Source organism: Benincasa hispida, chromosome 4, assembly GCF_027475165.1.
Source record: "Benincasa hispida cultivar pf3 chromosome 4, pf3_genome.v1.1, whole genome shotgun sequence".
Taxonomy (NCBI): domain Eukaryota; kingdom Viridiplantae; phylum Streptophyta; class Magnoliopsida; order Cucurbitales; family Cucurbitaceae; genus Benincasa; species Benincasa hispida.
In genome coordinates this window covers 16,217,280-16,238,900 of record NC_143481.1, presented here as the reverse complement: position 1 = coordinate 16,238,900, position 21,621 = coordinate 16,217,280, and the positions used below count along the sequence as shown (strand labels likewise).

Sequence of the window (21,621 nt, the reverse complement as noted above, 5' to 3'; positions counted from 1 at the left end):
TTCCTACACAATCGTATACTTCACCTAAACGATCAAGCATCTTGTATATATGGTAATTTTGTCACAATGAATTGGAAAGATCCGTTTCCGCTCGTAGGTACTCTTGAATAAGAGTTCCTTCAAAAAATTTATAAATAGAGGAGTTCTCTTCATTTGTGAGGGCCAGCAATTCTACATTCCAGAGAGCCTAGAAAGAATTCTTCCAACAATTAGAAGACTTCTAGACTCCTGAAGTTGCATACTTCTTGAAGACACAATTCTCTTGAAGATACAAAGACTGTTCCAAGATTTCGACTTCAAGAACATCACGCACTCTGATTCTTCAAGTCAAGCATACATATTCAACTGAGAGAGAATCAAAAGATCAAATACTAGAGACCAAATCATATCACATCAAATTAGCATCAACATCAACATAAACCTAAGTTCAACTTCACGAAACAAGTTTCTCCGGAAATCTCGTGCGAATAAATTGGCACGTCTAGTGCGAACAAACATCTCCATCATCAACAAAGGAGATCTGTTGGTCAAGCAGTTTGTCAGAACCCGAAAGAAAATGCTTTTGATTGTTACACTGATCTAGAGATTGAGGTGATCGACAGTTGGGAACAACTAGAAAGAGAGTTTATGAACCACTTCTACAACACCAGATGCACTGTTAACATGACGAAGTTGGCAAATGCCAAGCAACGGAAAGAAGAGCCAGTCAACGACTGCATCAACCGATGGAGAGCTCTGAGTCTAGACTGCAAAGACCGACTCACCGAACTACCTATTGTAGAAATGTGCACCCAAGGTATGCACTAGGGACTTCTATATATTCTATTGGGAATAAAATCCCATACGTTTGAAGAATTGGCGACTCACACCCATGATATAGAATTGAGCATTACCAATAGGGGAACTAAGGATTTCTTGATCCCTGAAGTGAAGAAAGACAAGAGAGAAGTAAAGGGGTGTTAGAAAGATTGTGAATAGTGCCACAAAAGAATCAATGGTTATTAATACAACCCCTCTGAAATTTTCTATAAAAGGAAAAGAGAAGAAAATTGAGAAGAAAGACAATGAAGGCAAAAGACATCGCCTAACTTTGAAACAAAGGCAGGAAAAGGTTTATCCATTTCTTGACTCTGATGTTGCAGATATGCTTGAACAACTACTAGAAAAGAAACTTATCTAGCTACTAGATGCAAATGATTGAAATAAGCAAGGAAAGTGAACAATCCTAACTATTAAAAGTATCACAGTGTCGTTAGCCACCCAGTCGAAAAAATTTTCGTGCTGAAAGAGCTGATTCTAAGGTTGGCTCATGAGAGAAAGATTGAGCTAGATTTGGATGAGGTTGCTCAAACAAACCATGCCACAGTGACAATAACTTTGAGTGTTTTGACATCGATTATGTATTATGATGAAAGAGAAAGTTTGGTCCAGTTTGAGACCCTCGAGTCGGTAGTAGTTCGGTTTTAGCAAGCATTTCAAATAAAATCTTTTAAAAACAAAAAAGAGCATGTTGATGATGACAATGACGAAGGATGGATTCTTGTAATATGTTGAAAGAAGAGAAAGCCAAGTTCTATCCAAAAAGAGTCGCGCTCCTATCGGAGTTATAAAAGAGGGATCGGGACTCAGAAAATGAAGGGAAGAAAGAAGGCTTAGAAGCCCAAGCTTGTTGAGAAGGAAGATGACTACTTCCCTCAACCCAAGCGACGGGTGACGTTAGAAAATTTCCTTTGGGAGAACTTCTACGGCTGTTGGTTGAGGAAAATGCCAGAGGTTGTTGCCTATCATGTTGTCAACTCCTATAAGTTCGTCAAAAACGATGGAAGAATAAAAAAACTTATCATCATTTAGCATAAATGTCCTATTGTCACTCCCTCAGGTAACTAAGACGACTCTTATCGACACATTGTTAGAATCCAATGTATCTAATGTACCGAGATCTATGACATGCACGTATGCCTCATGTTGTATGTCCAAAGGTTTCTAAGATGAAGATCTATTGTTGGGATCAAAGCATCATACTAGGCCTTTGTATGTCTCGAGATATGTTCGAGAATAGAGAGTTGGTCGAATTCTCATCGACAATGGATTGGCCGTCAATATAATGTCTAAGACGACTATGAAGCAATTGGGCATCCTCATGGAAGAATCGTTGAACAGCAAGTTGGTAATCAATGTTTCAACTAAGGTAGCCAAAAGGTGATAGGCATGATACACTTAGAACTTCTCATTGGCAACCTGAAGACCGACACATTGTTTCATGTCATAGAATCGAAGACCACCTATAAGCTATTGGTAGGACGTCCTTAGATTTGTAGAAATGGGCTGATAACTTTGACATTGTATCAATGTTTCAAGTTCTATCAAGATGGGATTAAGAAAATTGAAGCAGCTCTAATCCATTTTAAGAAAGTGGGTCTCACATTGTAGATGTGAAGTTTTACTTAAAGAGTGAGGGTGTTGGTGAGACAATGCCTGTAGAGACTCCATTAATAAAGGATGGAGGTAAATCCAAATCAAAATCGCAAGTAAATGCATGGAAAAAACAGGCAACAAGACATGGGTCTCTAGCTCAAAAGAGAGTGAGGCATTCACCAACACTACAAAGACTTTGGTTTTAATGGACAAAAAAGCTCCAAGTCCTCTGATCCTGCGCTTTGTCTCTTTGTCAAGATGCAAGGAGGGTGGGTCGCCTTTCATGGAATGCTAAAAAGGCTTGAAGGTCGGTGAGGTTGAAATCTTAAAAGAAAATTTCGTTACACCACTCATGCCGATAACGAAGTAGGAAATCCATAAACCAAAGGGAGACTTAACAAGGACAAATCTACCCGAAACACGAACGAAAGACCGAGTTTAAGAGTTTAAGGATCTATGAGCGGCCGAGCTTTCTTCGACCTAGAAGAAGCTTTTGCAAGGAGGACACACTATACTTGCATCGAGGATGGGACTTGGATATAAGTCGTCAGAACCAGTTTGCATAACCAGAAACGTGAAGGAAAAGGTGATTGACAACAACCATATAACTATAGAGGAAGTTGATGATGCAAGAAAATGGGAGAGAAAGGATAAAAGAACTTCAGCCTTCAATCGCATTAGACCGTCTATTGCACGTGCTTTGGTCTTTAAAAAATTAAGCATGAAGGAAGTAGAGAAAGAAAGTCCACGCGTGACTCCTAGCTCTATCCAACACTTAGCCTTTCGAATGTTGACTATGCCTTCTGAAGAAGAAGAAGAAATCATTTGTCAATCTTCAATAGTGATGCAATCATCAGCCTTCGAAAGCTTAAGCACGGGAGTGTTAAGGATCACTTTAGCAAGTGTGTCTTCAGTGAGATAAAGGGTGAAGAAGAAACTCACAGTGTCGTCCCCAATATAGCTATGAGGAAGAGGGAGCCGATATGTCGGGCAGCAATTTGCTGATGCCTCAGGCATAAGGATATCGAAAGTCTCTTAGGTGAGATATCATCTTGTGAAGCAAGGGGTTACGGCAAAGTTTGTTGTGCCGTTCCTTCACGAATGAAGAGAAATATCTTCCTTACCCTTAATACAAGCGAAGGTTTTGTGAAGGTGAAAAGGCGTGACATAATCTTTACTAACCCTTAAAATGAAAGCTTGGAGCAGAAGGAAGGTGAAACTTCATCCACATTACCATCATCTAAGAGTCGAAAAACGAAATGAGCAAAGAGGATGTGGAGGATGCTCCACTAAGTCTGGAGGATGGTGATCAATCCACAATGGATGAACTCAAAGATGTGAATCTTGGCACAGTAAAGATGTCACGCCCGACTTTGATTAGCGCATTCCTTATTGGGTTGTATGTTCTAAAACTCGCAGTTTGTAAAGTTAAACATATTCTACTATCAATAAAGATGTTATTCAACATTTCTTCAATAAAGTTGTTATTGAATCTATAAATTTCATTTGTAAAGCCTAAATGCAATAAACTAAGATCCATGGCTATTATATGAATACTTGAACTTTATGTAGAGACATAAAGATAGATTAAGTTCGAGTAAATAGCCAAAATGGTCTATAGTATATGTATAAGGTTGGGTGCCTTATTCTGGTAACACTATCGGATGCAGCCGACTCTGTAGTTGTTACAATTCGTTATAAAGGCGCTACAAACAAAGTGATCCTAATTCGTTCATGTATTGACATGAGGAGTGGGGGCGTCCTACGCAATGAGTTTGCATAAGATCGGACTAAGAAATAAGTCATTCTTACTTTATAACCTTGTTTATTGTTTAAGACTGGCTATTTCGCTTAGATGACCTAGGTAACTCAATCTTAATCCTAAGCTAACTATGAACTCCTGTTTATTCGGGATTATCCTTATATTTGCATAGGTGAGGTTGGCTCAATAGCACCGGCTCAATAAGTCTCCCATTTCAGGGGTAAGATTGGGTAGATAGCTAGAGACATTAGGTATAATATGGAATTCACGCCTACCCGATTCAATGATAGAAGAAATGTTGTTCTCTTAAGTACTGAATCCAGGTTTTGAACAAGGAGCCCCACCCTCTCATTGGCCCGAGAGGAATCCATTTAGTGATTGAATCACAAACCAATTGTTCATTAGAGGATCAGTGAAACTTAAGGAGCAAGATCTAATATCAGGGGTAAAACAACATATTGACCTAGCCGGTACTATGAACAACCTGTGAAGGGTTGACTTACTGATTATGGTTAAATCAAGTGGACAAAAATATATCTACAGTGAGGAGAGTGCAACTATCGAGCTATAGTAGTGTGACTTGATAGTTAACGAATACTGATTAATATGGTCTAAAGAGTTTTAGCCAATTAATCTTAAATCGTTGGAGCTCATAATCTGTAGGTCCATAAGATCCCTCTATTAGTTCGTAAAACATGAACACCTTGAATTAATTGAATGAATTTGGAATGATATCAATTTGAATTGTTCAAATTGAATTTCAAATTGAAATTAGGGTTTCAATTTGAATAAATTCAAATTCAGATTAGGGTTTGTATAATTATATTTGATATAATTAACTAACATTTAATTTATTGAAATTAAACGAAATTGGAGATTTCAGAGTTTGTTAGATTTTAATTTTTCTTACAACGTGCAGGTTTGGAGCTTATGGATGTGATGACAGTGTACCAAGAAGCAGCCTATGAGTGGCTGTGTAGTGTAGGTGAAATATCATATACAATGATGTTGAAACTGGATTCTTCTATCTTCTGAAGATGATTTATTTTTTTTAAAAAAAAAAATCAAATTTTCTGGTTCACTATATAGACTTCGTCATTGCTTTATTTCACTACTACATTTGATATAGAATTGAAATCGATGCTCCGAAACAGTACATTGAAGACACATAAAGTGAATAAGTTATGTATTGAAATGGATGCTCCTAAACATAGGTGATGTCCCCATATTTTGAAATTAAATATGCTGCTATCTTTTATTTCTGTTGGTAAGTAACTCTGACTTGTATGAAAATGATTCAATCTTTGATAATTTCGAGTGTTGTTGAGTGGAGATAGAATGCGAGTAGCGACAAGCTCTTAAAGGCAAGTGTTCCTTTGCAGAAAACTTAACATTCCTTTTCTTAATGGGACATAAACCATATTTTGCACATTGTTGTTTTCAATAATTTGTTTCCACTTTTCTTTTATGAGCAGTAGTATAATAGGAGTTGTAAGACAAATTTGAAAGATGGGGATTTTACTAAGAAGGTGATGGTGGGTATTTGGTTTATGCTTGTAAGTTGTTTGATCAAACATCTCTAAAATCATAAACTAATTTTTAAGGTGTTTTTGTTCTAATTTTTTGTTGTTCCTTGAATGGGGTATGAAAAGATTAGAAAGATGGGGGGGTCTGGTTTCTTTTCAATTCTTCTTCCAAGTTTTAAATTGAATTTTTGAGTTGTAATGTGTAGGGAAGAGAGAAAATTTTATGTCTTTCCACCCACCTTCATTTCTCTCTTTCCCTGTTCAAAATAGTTGTTGAAATTTCTCTAGCTCCTCGTCCTTTCTTTTACTAACAAATCTTTTGTAGTTTGTTCTCAATTCAAGAACTTGATCTGATTTTAGCTTTTTGATTGAGCTTAAAACATCTTTTACAGGTTTGTATTTTAGCTTAATGGTAGAGATTAACAACCTAAATCATTTGGTGTCTTCATGAGTTTTGGGAGATGACTTATTCTTAATTCGTACTAGTTTGTTTTGTTAGCTTGTTTAGTCCATGTAGCCCTTTCTGATGTTAAATTTTGACAAAGTTTTTATGTTTGATGAGGAAAATTGTTGATTATGTTGCTAATTTACTTCAATTTCTGCATAATATTGTTGGATTTTTCTGGTGTAATTGAGATCTACTTTATAGGGAATACGTTGTCCCCAATAATTGAATTAAAAAAGGGTCAATTTCTATCGTTTGTCTCATGACAGAAATTGGTCCTTTTTAATTCGATTATTGGGGATAACGTATTCCCTATAAAGTAAATCTCGATAATGGTATAACATTGTTTACTTTTATACAATAATTTGTAAACTCCATTATTAAATAAGCTTTTATTATTTGTAGACTTCTTTTCTCGAACAATTTTAACCTTTTTTAATAAATGAGAAATACTTAGAGGTTTCTTGGGTAATATGTAGTTTGTATATCAAATTTTAATTGAGTACAATGTTTTCTTTTTGTATTTACCGTGCTAGTTTTATAAGTTAGTTTTCTCATGAGACTTGAAAATGAAGTCCTAGGTAATATGAAAATATCTTTGAATGTTGTTGGAGCTAGATTATTCACCTTTAAGAGAGGTGCTAAAAGAGATATGTTGGGTTTATAAGTCTGAGATGTTCAACTATGTAATTTGTTGTTTTGATTTGGTGTTAATGGATTTCTAAATGACTTGTGCTATTAATTCAATAGGTTTCTTTTGTTATGTTTGTTTATTTAATGTGTCTATGTTTTTTTGTTTAATAGGTATCCATCAAAAGGTACAAACCAACCTTCAAAAGAAATGTCCATTGCGAGATCAAGAGAATCTTAGAATTACAAGTGAACAAAAAAGACTTGCGAAATATTTTATTTACTTGCAAAAATAAACCTGAAAGATACATTACTTTATTTAAATCATTTGTATACTTTGTTCTAGGAAATGATTACAGTGCTTTTTTTTTTTTTTTTTGTAATGTTAATAGATTTATAAAATTTCATTTATGAATGAAAGTCATGGTATTTAATGTGTTATGAAGTATTTAATATGTGTGGGTTGAGTTCGAGTCATGAGTTTATTTTTAACACAAGTATGAAGAATGATAACAAATTATTCTTGTTGAGAAAAAAAAAATTGTACCTTATATAGTCATGAGCACTATAACAAGATATATTTAGTGAAAAAAAAGTGCTATCAAAAGATTCTTATAGTAATTATAACTATTAGAAAAAACTAAATTACCTTACTATAACATAAGATTAAAGCTATAAATACTATATTATAGCGTTAAATAGTGTTACTATGAGTTAAAGATAACATATTATTTTAGCAATATAAACATACTATAACTTTAATAAAAGACGCTATTAAATGTTTTTATAGCAAAGTAAATAAGCTATACCTTCATACTTTATTATAGCATCCAATATAACTCTACAAAAGCGCTATAAAAAGTCTCAGACTTTTAATAACGTGGGTTGTCAGAATCTTTGAAAAAAGTTATAAAAGGTCTTTTATAGCCTTTGTCGTTAGCTACATATCCGTTATTTCTTGTAATGATGTCTTCTTTACAAGAAGATATTGAAGGTTTAAAAAGGCAACACAAAGAAGATTTTGAAGATCTTAAAAACAGACAAACGGAGATTCTCACTTTGTTACATTCTCTAATGAAAATTGTGAAGCAGAAGGTCGCACACAAATATCAAAGTGAAAGACAGTCTCAAAAGTCATTTGAAAAGAATCATCCTCCATCTTTGAGTCTAGAAATGATAGATGCCAACATTGATGCTAATATTGATAAAGTAGTTGAATATGCAACTACTTATGTCAAGGAGAAATAGGTAAAAGTATTAAAGCCTTCAAGTTCTTTTACTTTTTTTTTTTTTCTAATGATAGACTATATAAAGTACATATAGTTTACTAACAAAATTTTTATTTCTTTTATTGGTATACTAATATCTATAGAAGCTTGAAGAAAATTGTGAGAAAGAGAAGGAAATAGAAGAAACCACTATTACTGAGGGAAAAGATGTACCCATTTAGTTAAATAGTAGGTTATTACTATTGTGTTTTTATAGACTTCAAGTGTGCTGCTCATTAAGCCTATTGATGATAGGTTTCTATCACTGATAGAATGTTATCATCTTTTATTACAGTCTATACTAATATCTATAGAAGGTTGAAGAAAATCATGAGAAAGAGAGAAATAGAAGAAACCACTTTGCTGAGGGAAAATAGGTAACCATCTAGTTAAATAATAGGTTGTTGCTATTGTGTTTTTATAGACTTCAAATGTGCAGCTCATTAAAGTCTACCAATGATAGGTTTCTATCACTGATAAAATGTTGTCATCTTTTTATTGGAGTCCAATAGTAACAACATCTAGTTATTTAATTTTATTTTTCAATGATAGACTATATCATAAAAAAGTATATTGACAACTTTTACAATTTTGTGTATTGGTACATTTATATAATATATTTACAAAAGATTGAAGACAATGAGGAAAAAGACAATAGACATGAAAAAGGGTAAAAAATGGTGCATGACAAGGTAAAAAAAGTGAAGGTATAACAATTGTCACATTTCCTATATTGCTTTATGACTTATAGACTCAATATATATTTATAAACTTATAATTAAGTATTGACATTTCAGGTTATTCAATAAAAGATAAATACAAAGATGAAAGTTGAAAATGTTAGACTGAAAAGACAACCTAAACTGTCAAAGAAGATATTGGAGAATGCAAAAGACTAGAAGAGAGCTTCTTCAAAACATATAAGACATTCTCCTATAATCAAGGATATGACTCCTAGTTTTGACCTAAAAATCTCTCAGATGTAATAATGTAGCTGTGGCTTAGTTTAATGTCGTGGCTATTAGACCTTAGTTTTTGTGGACATTTCAATACTTTAATATTGTGGGATATTATACCTTAGTTTTTGTGGATACAATAGTAGTATAAGTGATAGAAACAATCCTTGATAGACTTCATAGTGACATTAATTTCATATATAGTTCATTTTGTGATATAAATATAGAAAATTGTTGGATCATTAGTTGAATCGGTGCAAATTATATATCTTTATGCTTTCTATTTTAAAGTTTTAAGGACTAAACTTTTGTTATTATGTAATGTGTGATCAGTGATAGATCAATGACAATGATAGACCAATATCAGTGATAGAAATCACAATGACATTCATTAAAATTGATCACAATAACTCCATATGTAGTTCATTTTGTCATATAAATATATATAAAAAATTATCATTAGTTGAATCAGTGCAAATTATGTCCCTTTGTGCTTTCTATTTTAAAGTTCTAAGGACTAAACACTTGCTATTATGTAATGGGTGGTCAGTGATAGATCAATGTCAATGATAGATCAATGTCAATGATAGTTCAATATCAGAGATAGAAATCATAGTGACATTACTTGAAATCGATTCCACTTTCTTTTACATGTACTTGATTTTGTGCTTTTATTCTATAAAAATATGTTGGAAAATTTTGTATTTTCTACTGAGAAAATTTCCAAGGACTAAATTCTATACTTTCAGTGACATCAATTCACATTGAATAAGAAGCAAATTGAATATATATACTATTGACAAAAAATGGAAAAAAAATGTTCTATATTTCTCAAGCAAAATGTTATGTTCTTATGAACAATATAACAACACACCAATAATAAAAATGGTAAAAATGACAAACTCTACAACATTGTAAAAATGTTGGCACCATACGCATTTAGATCTATAAAAATCACATCAATAGTAAATGATACATCATTGTATAAATGGTGAAAATTTATACGTTCTACGGTTGTGACCAACACGACGACAACGACTGCACTTTGTCTGACTTTTTTGCTCGCCAATTGATATTATTCTTTGTTTTTGAGGTCGGCTTGTTGGACGCTTAATAACTGGGGGTAATATACTCATGTCAATACTTGTAGGCTTCTAATTAGCATGGTTCCCAACTGGACGAACAGAACTAGCATAACACGAAATCAAGGTACTTGACAAAAAATACTTGGGAACTAAAAAGTAAGTATCCATATTGCATCCACGAAGAACAGCAAGTACATGGGCACATGGACTATCATCAACATCCCAAATATGACAGGTACCTGATTTGGAATCTAAATGTACCATAAAGTAATTGCTTCCATCAATCACTTGAAATTCAACATCATTAATTACATTAACCTAAGAAAAATGACACATAGACAACAAATTAATTAAGATCCAACTATCTGAGTCTATCAGTGATAGAAGTCTATCATGGATAGAACTTAATCACTGATAGATTTTGCGATACTACCCACAAAAACAAGTAACTCTTACCGTGAAACTTCTTCATATCTAATGTTCTGTTCGTAATTTTTCCTCAGTCTAGCTAGTCAAAACGATTTTCATACAATATATAGGTTTACTTTTATCATAAAATCATTTTTGAAGTAATTATCTGATAGAATCAAGTAGTGATTCCACAAGTAAATCTCTAAACTCTTTAAGAACTACTTTTAAGTATTCTAAAATGTTTATAGTCATAATCTGATATCTTCTCCGTCTACGCCACTCACGAGCCCACTTCTTGAAATCAACATTTCTAAGATAGTCTCGTATGCTAGGATATATAGCCTCCATCCATCTCATATTTAGCTCAAAATCAACAATAGTATATGCTTTTCCATACCTAAAAAATATATTATCAATAGAAGAGTCCTTATATGTCAACTTCAAACTTCTCAAAAGGTGTTGCAAAAAAACACAACATTCAACAGTTGAAAAACGTTTTGAACACCTTTCGAAATACTTAAATGTTGATCAGGTATAATAACTAAACCTTCTCGATCCTCTAAACTTCTCTTTATACTCTAAAAAATCATCTCTATGATGCATTATTCTCGAAGTCTACAATACTAAAGGCAAGAGGAAAAAGCTTATTGTTACCATCACTTGTTGATGCCGTCAAAAGAGTTCCACTATATTTACATTTCAAAAAGGTTTGTCAACTGATATGTTTGGCCTACAATATTTTCACCCTTCAATACACAATCCAATTGCTATAAAACAATACTTAAAATATCTCTCGGAATCAATTTCATACGTAGTGAATGAGCCTGCAATAAAATAAAAAAAAGATATATCAAAGAATAATTACATGTTGTTTTACAATAAATCTATCACTAATAGACCAAATATTAGTGATAGATCAATGATATGCTCATTTACTATAGGACCTATCATTTAAGTTCATTTACTATAAGACCTATCACGGATAGACCAATATCAGTGATAGACCATAACAGTTTAACAAGTCTATCAAATAGTGACTACATACTCATTGAAAGCATGATTCATGATATATAAAGGATAGGAGAAAAAAAACAAACCTGGATTCATTTTTTTAGCTTCGTAAAAAATTATGGGCTCAAGGCATAAGATTCCTTTGCATCACCATTCAATGACTTCATAATATATTATTTTGCCCTCCAAACTTTATAGTAGCTAACACTTACACCAAATTTAGTTCGCATGTGAATCATAATATCATCTGGAGTCAAACGATCACAAGAGCTAAATTCTTTTATCATACAATCACCAATCAATGATGAAGATGCTTGTCTATAAGAAGTTTGAATAACATTTATAGAACAACTGTGATTAGCAATATACTTCCTAAGTTTCCATAGTAACCCACATTTATAACGAGATGTATCATTGACAATCATCTTGTGAGCACTTCAACATAATTGATTAAGAATTTGATCTCACATTCTTGAACTTGAAGTTGTTCTTTATAGTTATGTAGTAGAAAGACTTTGATACTATTTCCTTACTAGAAAACATATCCTTCTCTTTCAAATCAAATGTAGAAGACAAGCTACCAATATAAACATCCGTTAGTATGTTGAAATCATCATTAATAGAGAAGGAGACACAACACATAAAAAATTATCAAATCCACTATTGGAAATCCCTTCTAAAAGCATATCAGTGGCATGAATGACTAATGGATATCTTGTACTTTGTGCTTTAACTAAATTCAAAAGCCAAGCAACATCGTTATCTTCATGAATTTCACCCACAGTTTGAATGCCATTGATACCAAAATCGAATAAGATCAATAATTGTATTGAAGAAATAGATGTATCCAATTGAATTTCCTTTAATATCAAACTCGTAAAACTCTCAAAACACACAATTTCATCAACCAATATGCCTTTAGTCTTCTAATTCAAGTAATTATGTTTATCATCCCACTGTCCACTATAAAACACCACTACTACAAGCTTAATCATATTTACAAATCACTGCAAGAAACAAAAATTAAACTCATAACATTGATAGACTAGTAGAATAAATAGAAAACAGTATCTATCAGTGATAGACTAATATCATTGATAGATTATGATATATATCTATCATCAGTAGACTAATATCAGTGATAGGAAGTTCATGATTACTAATATCAGTGATAAAAAGTTCATGACTGATTGGAAAAAATGCCCAAATATAAATAAAAACAGAAATTAAGTTCTGAAGCCTCAAGGAAAAACTAAAGTAGATCAAACTTGTAGAAATCATCAAATCTACTACTAATATCAAAATACTTCAATTAAACATCAATGAAACCTAAAACAATACAAATGAAAAAAAATTTACAAAACCTAGATGAAATAGAATAAAAAATGAGGAAGAGGACCTAGACATTGGAGAAAGAATCACACGAGCAAAGGATGAAACAATACAAAATTTCGAGTAAGAGATACGAAATCGTAAGTAAAAATACCAAATCATGCATGGAAATACCAAATCGCGAGCAGAAAATTGATCAATTATTACTTTTAGAATTGTTCCTCTTAGAATCGCGCGACGAAGAATGAAAAAAACGTACCTGGAAAACGCTCATTAGCTCGTGTTGAAATGCTTTGAATTTGTTTGTTGGCACTTCGAACAACTAAGTACGGGGGTCTCGCTACGTTCCTTTTTGTGTTCTTTAATTGTCGTTTTCGTAACAGCTCGAGTAAAAAGAAGACAGATGAAGAAGACGGGGGAGAATGAAGAACGTACCTGAAATCGCACCTACCTGAAGAAGACGACATGAAGAAGATGACGAAAAAACAAACACAAACACGATGAAGAAGATGCAGGCAGAAGAAGGTTATTTTAGGAATAAAAAAAAAAGTAAACTGTATCTTCCTAAATATCTTCCTAAATATTCTATATATGTAATTAGTTTAAGAAAATGATATATATCTATTTATTTATAATAAAAAAAACACCTGCTACAGATTTCCTATTTATTATAAACAGGAAAATGGAAGTTTAGGATCTATATCAAACAAAAAATTAAAAACATAAGAATGTACCTATTAAATAAAAAATAGAAAAGATTAGAACAAAACTTTCTTCTTCACGATTCATAAATGTCCAACTCAAAAGAACAAGGGAGTAATAACTAAACTGGTAACTTAACCTTAACCTTATCTTCCATGCAATCCAACTCAAATAAAAGCTAATTTGAGTCTAAAGTATCTTAATATTTTGCAATATCCACATGCAAAGTCCTTTTTTTCCCGTTAGGATGTTTACTTTTTTCAAGAAAAAGAAAAAGATATCGCCTCTACCCTTTACTACCAAAAATAAATGGTATATGTTTGGTTCTTTTTTTTAAAAAAAAAAGTTGGGAGATTTAATATTGGGGGACTAGAGAATTTGTAGGTCGCGAGGAAGTTGAAGTGACATCAATCATCCATACATGAAGGTGGCAGGTGGATAAAGTCTATATTGTCCATACTCATCAAATGGATTATATATAGTGCAAAAAGACACGTCCGAAAGTAATGTTCTTTCTTAAAAATAAAAGGGAAGAAAGAATGACATATTTAATTAATTTAAGGGGAAAAACATGGCATGACAATTTACAAACTATTATAATTTATTGTGATGTGCCACTCTCATTTACTAAAAAATCAATCCAAATATTTTAAAAGGACAATTTTTGAATGCATGAATCTCGTCTTACATTCATTACACAACAAATTATAAAACTATATCACTACATTTTATATCTAATTGGTAAAATACACATGTATTTATATATATACAAAAGACTACCTAAAAATAGGTACATAAAATTCTTAAACTAAGCTTACAAAAGTGTAACCATCCAACAACTCCCATAACAATTATAACAATAACAATTAACATCTCCCCTCAAACTCAAGATGGTAGAGTAGAGACCAACTTGAGTTTTCAAGATAACTAACCAAAACGTGTAGGAGAGAGTGCTTTAGTGAAGATATCAATTGGTTGTTCAGTCGTAGATATGTCTTGAAGGCACAAGGTGGAGCTTTGAAGATGATGATGACCAAAGTGGCAATTAGTCTCAATATGCTTCATTAGTTCATGAAACACATCAATATGCGCAATCTGAATAGCACTATGATTTTCACAACGAAGAATAGTGGATGAGACCTGGGGAGCTCCCATATCAGCCAGAAGTCGGCGAAACCATAAGACTTCAGAAGTAGTATTAACAAGTTCCCGATATTCCGACTCTGTGCTAGAACGAGAAACAACAATTTGTTTCTTACTTTACCAGGAGATGAGAGAATCATTCAAATAAAAATAGTAACCTGTGGTGGACTGTCAATGAGTAAGATCACCAACCTAGTCAGCATCAATATAGCTAGAGAGAACCAAGGAAGACGGAGAAGAGAACTAAAGCCCATGTCCCATGGTGCCTTTATCGCAAAATACAAAAAACAACAGCGAAATGAATAGTTCGAAAAGTAGACATGAATTAACTAACCACATGGACCTCATAGGCAATGTCTAGGTATGTCACGGTTATGTAGATGAGATTGCCAACAAGTTGCCGATACAAAGTGTGATCCTTGAGAGGAACACCATCAAAAGAGGTAAGGCGGACATTGGAGCCCAATGGTGTTGGTGCAATGATAACATCAGTGATACCAGAATGCGCCAAAAGGTCATACACATATTTTGCATAAGATAAATTATACCCTTCAAAACATGATGAGATCTGAAAACCAAGAAAATAACTGAGAAGGTCCAAATCTTTCATCTCAAAGTATTCTCCTAGATAGCATTGTAAATCCGATATAGCATGAGAATCATTACCAGTGATAATCATGTCATCCACATACAATAGCCGAAGAACAACGCCATGTAAAGAGAGCTAAGTCATGAGCATTTGAGACAAATCCAAGTTAGGTGACAATGGCACTGAAGGTTGCAAGCCAGACACGGGGCGCTTGTTTAAGTCCATACAAAGCACGTCGAAGAAGATATACTTTATGAGATGGAGAAGAAATACTAGGCAGTGGCTTCATGTAAACTTCTTTAAATAGATTGTCATTAAGAAAATCATTCTTAACATCCATTTGAAGAATGAGCCACTATTTAGCAGCAGCTATGACTAACAAGCTTCGAACAGATGTCATTCGGGCAATGGGAATAAAAGTTTCTACATAGTCAATACCATACTTCTGGGAATACCCTTTAGCTACCAGACGAGCCTTATGCCATTCAATAGACCTATCAGAGCGAGTCTTGATCTAATAAATGCACTTACACCTGATAGGCTTCTTACCAAGAGGTAAGTCAACAAAATCCTAGATATGCGTTTTCTCCAAAGCTTGAAGTTCCTCATTCATCGTTTGTTGCCAACAAGGGTTAGTATAGGTTTCCTGATAAAAGGAAGGTTCAACCAAAGACATGACAGATATAGGTTCTAATTCCGCATCGGGGGTAGAAGGAAAATCTGGGAGCATATCAGTAGAAGAAGATGAATCAAGCTCAAGAACAGACAGAGAGAAAAAGTAAGGCAAAGAAACACGTATAGGGAAGAGATCAATAGAGGGATCAGTGAAGAATGGATGGGGGCTAGTGAGAGAAGTATGAAAAGAAGATATACTAGAGAATATACGATGTTCTCAAAACATGACATGACGAGAGATATGAAGCCTTTTAGAAATAGAATCCCATCATCTCAATTTCATAACTAAGAAAATAACATAGACGAGCTCTGGGTTTGAGTTTGGTATGTTCATGAGGATGGAGAAGGGCAAATACGCACACTGAAAGACTTTAATATGAGAGTAAGAATGAGAGAGTACCATACAACCATTCAACAGGAGACAGATTGTGAACAGTCGTGAAGGGCAGGCAATTAATGACATAAGCAGACGTAAGGGCAGCCTCACCCAAAAACTTCTCAAGGCAAGACATAGAGAGAAGCTGAGCATGGACAAAATCCAGGATATGACAATGTTTTTGCTCAGCTCGACCATTTTGCTGGGAAGTATAAGGGCACTAACGTTGGATAAGAGTGCCTTGTTAGGTGAGGAAAGAAAGTAGGTGGGAGTTCTTATACTCCATTGCATTATCGGTGCGAAGAACTTTGATAGTGTGCGAAAACTAAGTGTAGACCATTTTGGAAAACTCAATGTAGACTTGGGTAAAGGAAAAGTGATGTTTCATAAAGTAAATCCAGGTAAAATGAAAGTAATCATCAATAAATAACACAAAATATCGAAAACCATTGACAGTAGAAGTAGGCGCAGGACCCCATATATCATAATGAACCAAACCAAATGGAGTATCACATAGTGAGCCACAAGCAGAAAACGATAGAGCAAGTTGCTTTGTAAGTTTGCAATGTAAACAACAAAACGAATTGAATAGCGAAAAATTATTCAAACTACCAATAGAAATTAAATTATGAATCTTGTCAGATGATGCATGACCAAGATGCAGATGCCACTGAAATGTACCAGCATCAGTTACAGCAACAAAAAGAAGTGGGGGAACTAATGGCTGAAAGACTGTGAGCTCAAATAATCTTCCTACCTTGTGACCCATACCAATTGTCTAACCCGTCCGTGGATCTTGAACCTAACAACCATGAGGAAAAAAGAAAACAATAAGTCCGAAGTCACAAAATTGACCAAGAAAAGCAAGATTAAAGGTCAGATTGGGGACACGATAAGTATGGGAGAGGGTTATAGTTGTCGTATTAACAATACCGATTCGAGAAATGGTCATATGGTTACCGTCAGTGGAGTGAATGGGAGGAAGTGATTTGACAGGGGTAGAGGAAAATAATAGAGCAATGTTGGAGGTCATATGATTGCAATAAGCCGAATCAATGAGCTAAGATGTACCTAGTATGACAGTAGAGTAGGTGCACTAGAAGAAAACACTTGTTTGAGCAAATCCCAAAAATCACTGATCTGGAGACTTTGAGGGATGGAAGATGTCACATCAGTAGACGTTGCAACAGCAACAACAAGTAGAAAGCCAAACGTGGTAGAATTCTTTGACTTATTAGTATAACTGGGGGAGCAAAGCAGTCTGGTAGGACAACTATCCAAAATGTGACCACGTTTGTGGCAATACCTACACTCAATGATAAGACAATTAGAAAACTTATGACCATGTGATTTGCAATTTTTGCAAAAAGTGAACTTAGTGAAAAAGCGTGAATGAGTGGTTGCAAGCAACCTCCGATGATAGAGAGGAGACCAACCTAAGCCTTTTTCTTCAAAGAGGATTTCTTGAATTGTAGCATCAAGAGATGGCAAGGGATTACGATACAATAAGGTAACACGAACAAATTCATATTCTGGTCGGAACCCCATAAGAACCTTGATGAGTAGCAGATGATCTAAGCTAATTTTGGCCTGATCTAACAGAGTTTAAATGGGTTAAAGAATAGCCAGGTACTCATTCATGGATTGTCCCGCCTCCTAATTGGTGCTGACTAGGGTAGAGTACAACTGATAATAGTGAGCTAGACCAATGGTTTGGAACCATGTAGACAAAAATCCCAAAACTCTCTAATTATGCGGAATGCATCAAATTGGGTACAAATGGTCGGAGTGAAAGTGTTACTCAACCAGGTGATTATCTAGTGATTTTTGCTATCCCAATCCTTTAACCTCTCAATAAACTTGTTATCTTCTTCAGTGATACTTTGGACAAGTTGAGTGACATCTCCGATAATAATCCACCACAACTTTCACCCAATCAAGAACCTCTTCATTTGATAGGCCCACATGATGTAGCTGGTGTTGTCCAACATAGTGCTAATAGGACGAAAAAGATCAATTTCTTCGTTAGAATAGCAACTAAATGGAGACAAACAGATGCAAAAGAAATATGACTCCAAAAAATGGTTGGACTCAAATTATGGCTCAGCTCGGCACGGAGAGGCACGTCTCAGTTGGCTCGGTGGCTTTTCCTCAGATCTAAAGCGTACGTGGATCAGAATTTGACGCGTTGGGTGGACTAACTACCGAGCGAGACCCGTTGTGATCGGAAGGCAGAACGAGACAACAGTGGAAAGCTAAACAGGGCCGACGGCGAACAGGGTCGATGGTGACCTGAAGTCTGGTAGGACGGAGGCAACTTCATTGCCTGGATCCGAGAGCGGTTTCCAGATCTGAATGGCTAGTGAGTTTCACGGATCAGATTCGGCTAGATATGAATGATTGGTGCACGACGCCGATAGTGGGACAACTATAGAAGCGTACGGAGGTGCTTTCATTGGCTGGGTCTGAAGCTGTCGGCTGGATCTGAATGGCTGGTGCATGGTGGCGATAGTGGGACGGGAAAGGCGGTAAAATTCTGATACCGTATAAAACTATTTGGTATATCCCTATATTTTTTAATATCTAATTGGTAAAATACACGAGTACACTAAAAATAAGTACATAAAATCTGTAAACTAAGCCTACAAAATTATAACCACTCAACAACAATTATAACAATAACAATTAACACAACTAATGAATAAAAATATTTTAAAAAAGAAGTAAAAAAAATCTTGTGATAAATTATGATTGGATAATTAGGATAGACCAGCCTGAAATGTACTTAAATATTTTTCTTATTTTAAATGAAAAATATGGTGAATAAATGAGGTTTGGTTCGAGAATAGCTCCATCGGCCCTATTTAATTTATTTATTAAGGGAAGGTAGGGGTGTTCAAATAACCTGTTCTTGGGTTGGGTTCGGTTCGACTTATTCTATTTTTGTTGGGTTAGGTTGGGTCGTGGGTTGGCTAACAAAAATTTAGATTGACCCAACCCAACCCGAATTTTATATATATTAACAATATATTTACATCTTTGTTTAAAGTTTGATTAGTTTGTATCAATTAATTTGTGATTTTTTAATATTTTTCATTTAAAATCGTTATCATATTTGTCTTTGTTTAAAGTTTGTAATAAATATCATAGATATTTGGTGTTTAACATTTAAATTTTATGAGATTTTAGTTATTAGTTATATAAACTTACATATTCAATTAAAAAGAAAAAAAAAAGTTATAATCCAACAATTCAACCCAACCTAAATTTTAAGGATTGAGTTAGATTGAGTTGGAAACTTTATTTTGGTCATTTGGGTTGTCAATTCAGTCAATCTGAAATTATTTCGAGTGGTCTTAAAAACATCTTCAACTCAACCCAACCTAATTCATACATTCTTAAGGGAGGGTTGGAGGAGATAGCTCAATAATTTCTTTGACTCTTCTTCTTCCTCCTTGGCTATGGAATTCTTGCATGAAGTCTCTGAATGTGTAGCCTTTATAAAGAGGGGGGTTTTCATCTTCGTCGGTCAGCTCTTCAACGGGTTTGATGAGAGAGTTGTGGTTGGGAGCATAGAACATTACCATCGATACTCTGCCCTCTGGACTACGCTTTTATACCTTCCATTTCTCACTACCTGCCCCCTCCATTAACATTAAACATTACCATTTCTTTTACGTAACTTTCTCTACTTTACATACTATTTTATTAAATGTAATTAACCATAAGCTCTCAACAATCCCAAATTTATAAACAATAAAATACACATCACTTGTAATATGGGTCTGGTTTGACCATAAAATACACACCATTCTAAGGTGACATTCAATGACAAGGTCACTTCTTCAAGCATTGTTGAAGAATAAAAATAATAAATTAATTACCATTTCAACAGATTGACATAATCATAAGGTAAAAATATGACGTTGAAAAATAAAAAAAATAAAATCTCAACAGCAAGAGATGGACCAAGTCGATGTAAACTACTTAAACTCAAAACTTATGAGAATATTTATGAGGTTTTAGCAAATCATAAAGATGAAATTTTAATTTTTAAAATTATGGAGAATAAATTTTATACTATTATTTTTTTTTTAACAAACTTTCTCATAGATCAAATTTATATTTGACAATGAGCTGCCTAGGCTGCACTAACCCTTATATACTCCCCATTTATTAACTACATAAAAAATAATATTAGTAAAAAAATTATGTTTTTAACAAAAATGTCACATTATTTTATTGGACAATACTTGGGATACACCAAGATAATTGCACTACTCAAGTTTTTTTTTTTTTTTTGTAATTTACAATTATTTTTTTTATTACAACAAATAAAATATTGAGAATGAAGATTTGAACCTTCGACATTTACTAAGTCTTATTGAAATATTAATATCCAACCAGATTAATAATGTTTGACTTTCTTTTTTAAAAATATATGATCGTGCTTTATTATTTTTTTTAAAAAACAAAAATATCAAAAATAGTGGTGCTATCATTTTTGATATTTTAAAATATAGTGGTGCTATCAAAATCACTCTTTATAGACTAATAATTTTAAAAGAACAACACTTCAACAGTTTTATTTGTTTAAAAAATCATATATAAAAAAAAATCTATTTTTTAAAGTTCTTAATTTTAATTCCTACTAATTTTGAAATGAATTACATTATGACCTCCAATTGATGAGTATGATAGTCTGTCTGAAAATTGGTTCAAAAGAAGTCAATGACAAGATCCACTCTCACATATTTAAATTCCAAACTAGGAGAAAATATAGGCGAAATCAATCATTAACCTAAATCTTTATATATAATAATTAAGTCCGTGAACTAATATATTTTCAATTGAATATTTAACTAACAATTGAAAACTAAACTGCAACACTGAGGCTGATAATTAATTGTCGAAATGGTATTATAAACCAGATTAATAAAGTCAAATAGAAATGTGGTCACGACGGTGTCATTGGGATATTTGACAAAATATTAGAAATGTATCATCCTGTGAAAGATGTATAAAGATGTATTTATCAAATGTGTGTTTATAAAGAACTGTATAGGGATATTAATACTGTATTAACACCCTAAAAATAGAGTCTAACTAAATTAACCAAAGCCTAAAGACTCTCTAAATGAGACCTAATATACAGGAGACTTAGTATTCACATGACTTAGTATATATTCACACCCTCCCTCAAACTCAAGATGGTAAGGTAGGAACAACTTGAGTTTGTTAAGTAGTTGGAGAAAACGACAAGAAGGCAAAGATTTGGTGAGAATGTCGGCAGGT

At 33.6% G+C, this 21,621-nt stretch overlaps 2 pseudogenes across 1 annotated transcript; both read right to left on the bottom strand.

The window, feature by feature from the left end:
* Positions 1-10,611: 10,611 nt before the first annotated feature.
* Positions 10,612-11,547, bottom strand: LOC150036530 (uncharacterized; annotated as a pseudogene).
* LOC120074962 (uncharacterized) lies at positions 11,173-20,529 on the bottom strand (annotated as a pseudogene). The gene is made up of 4 exons (XR_005481173.2): positions 17,763-20,529; positions 17,260-17,632; positions 17,084-17,128; positions 11,173-13,292 (listed from the first exon to the last, which is right to left on the bottom strand). The product of XR_005481173.2 is annotated as an uncharacterized LOC120074962 (transcript).
* Positions 20,530-21,621: the final 1,092 nt, after the last annotated feature.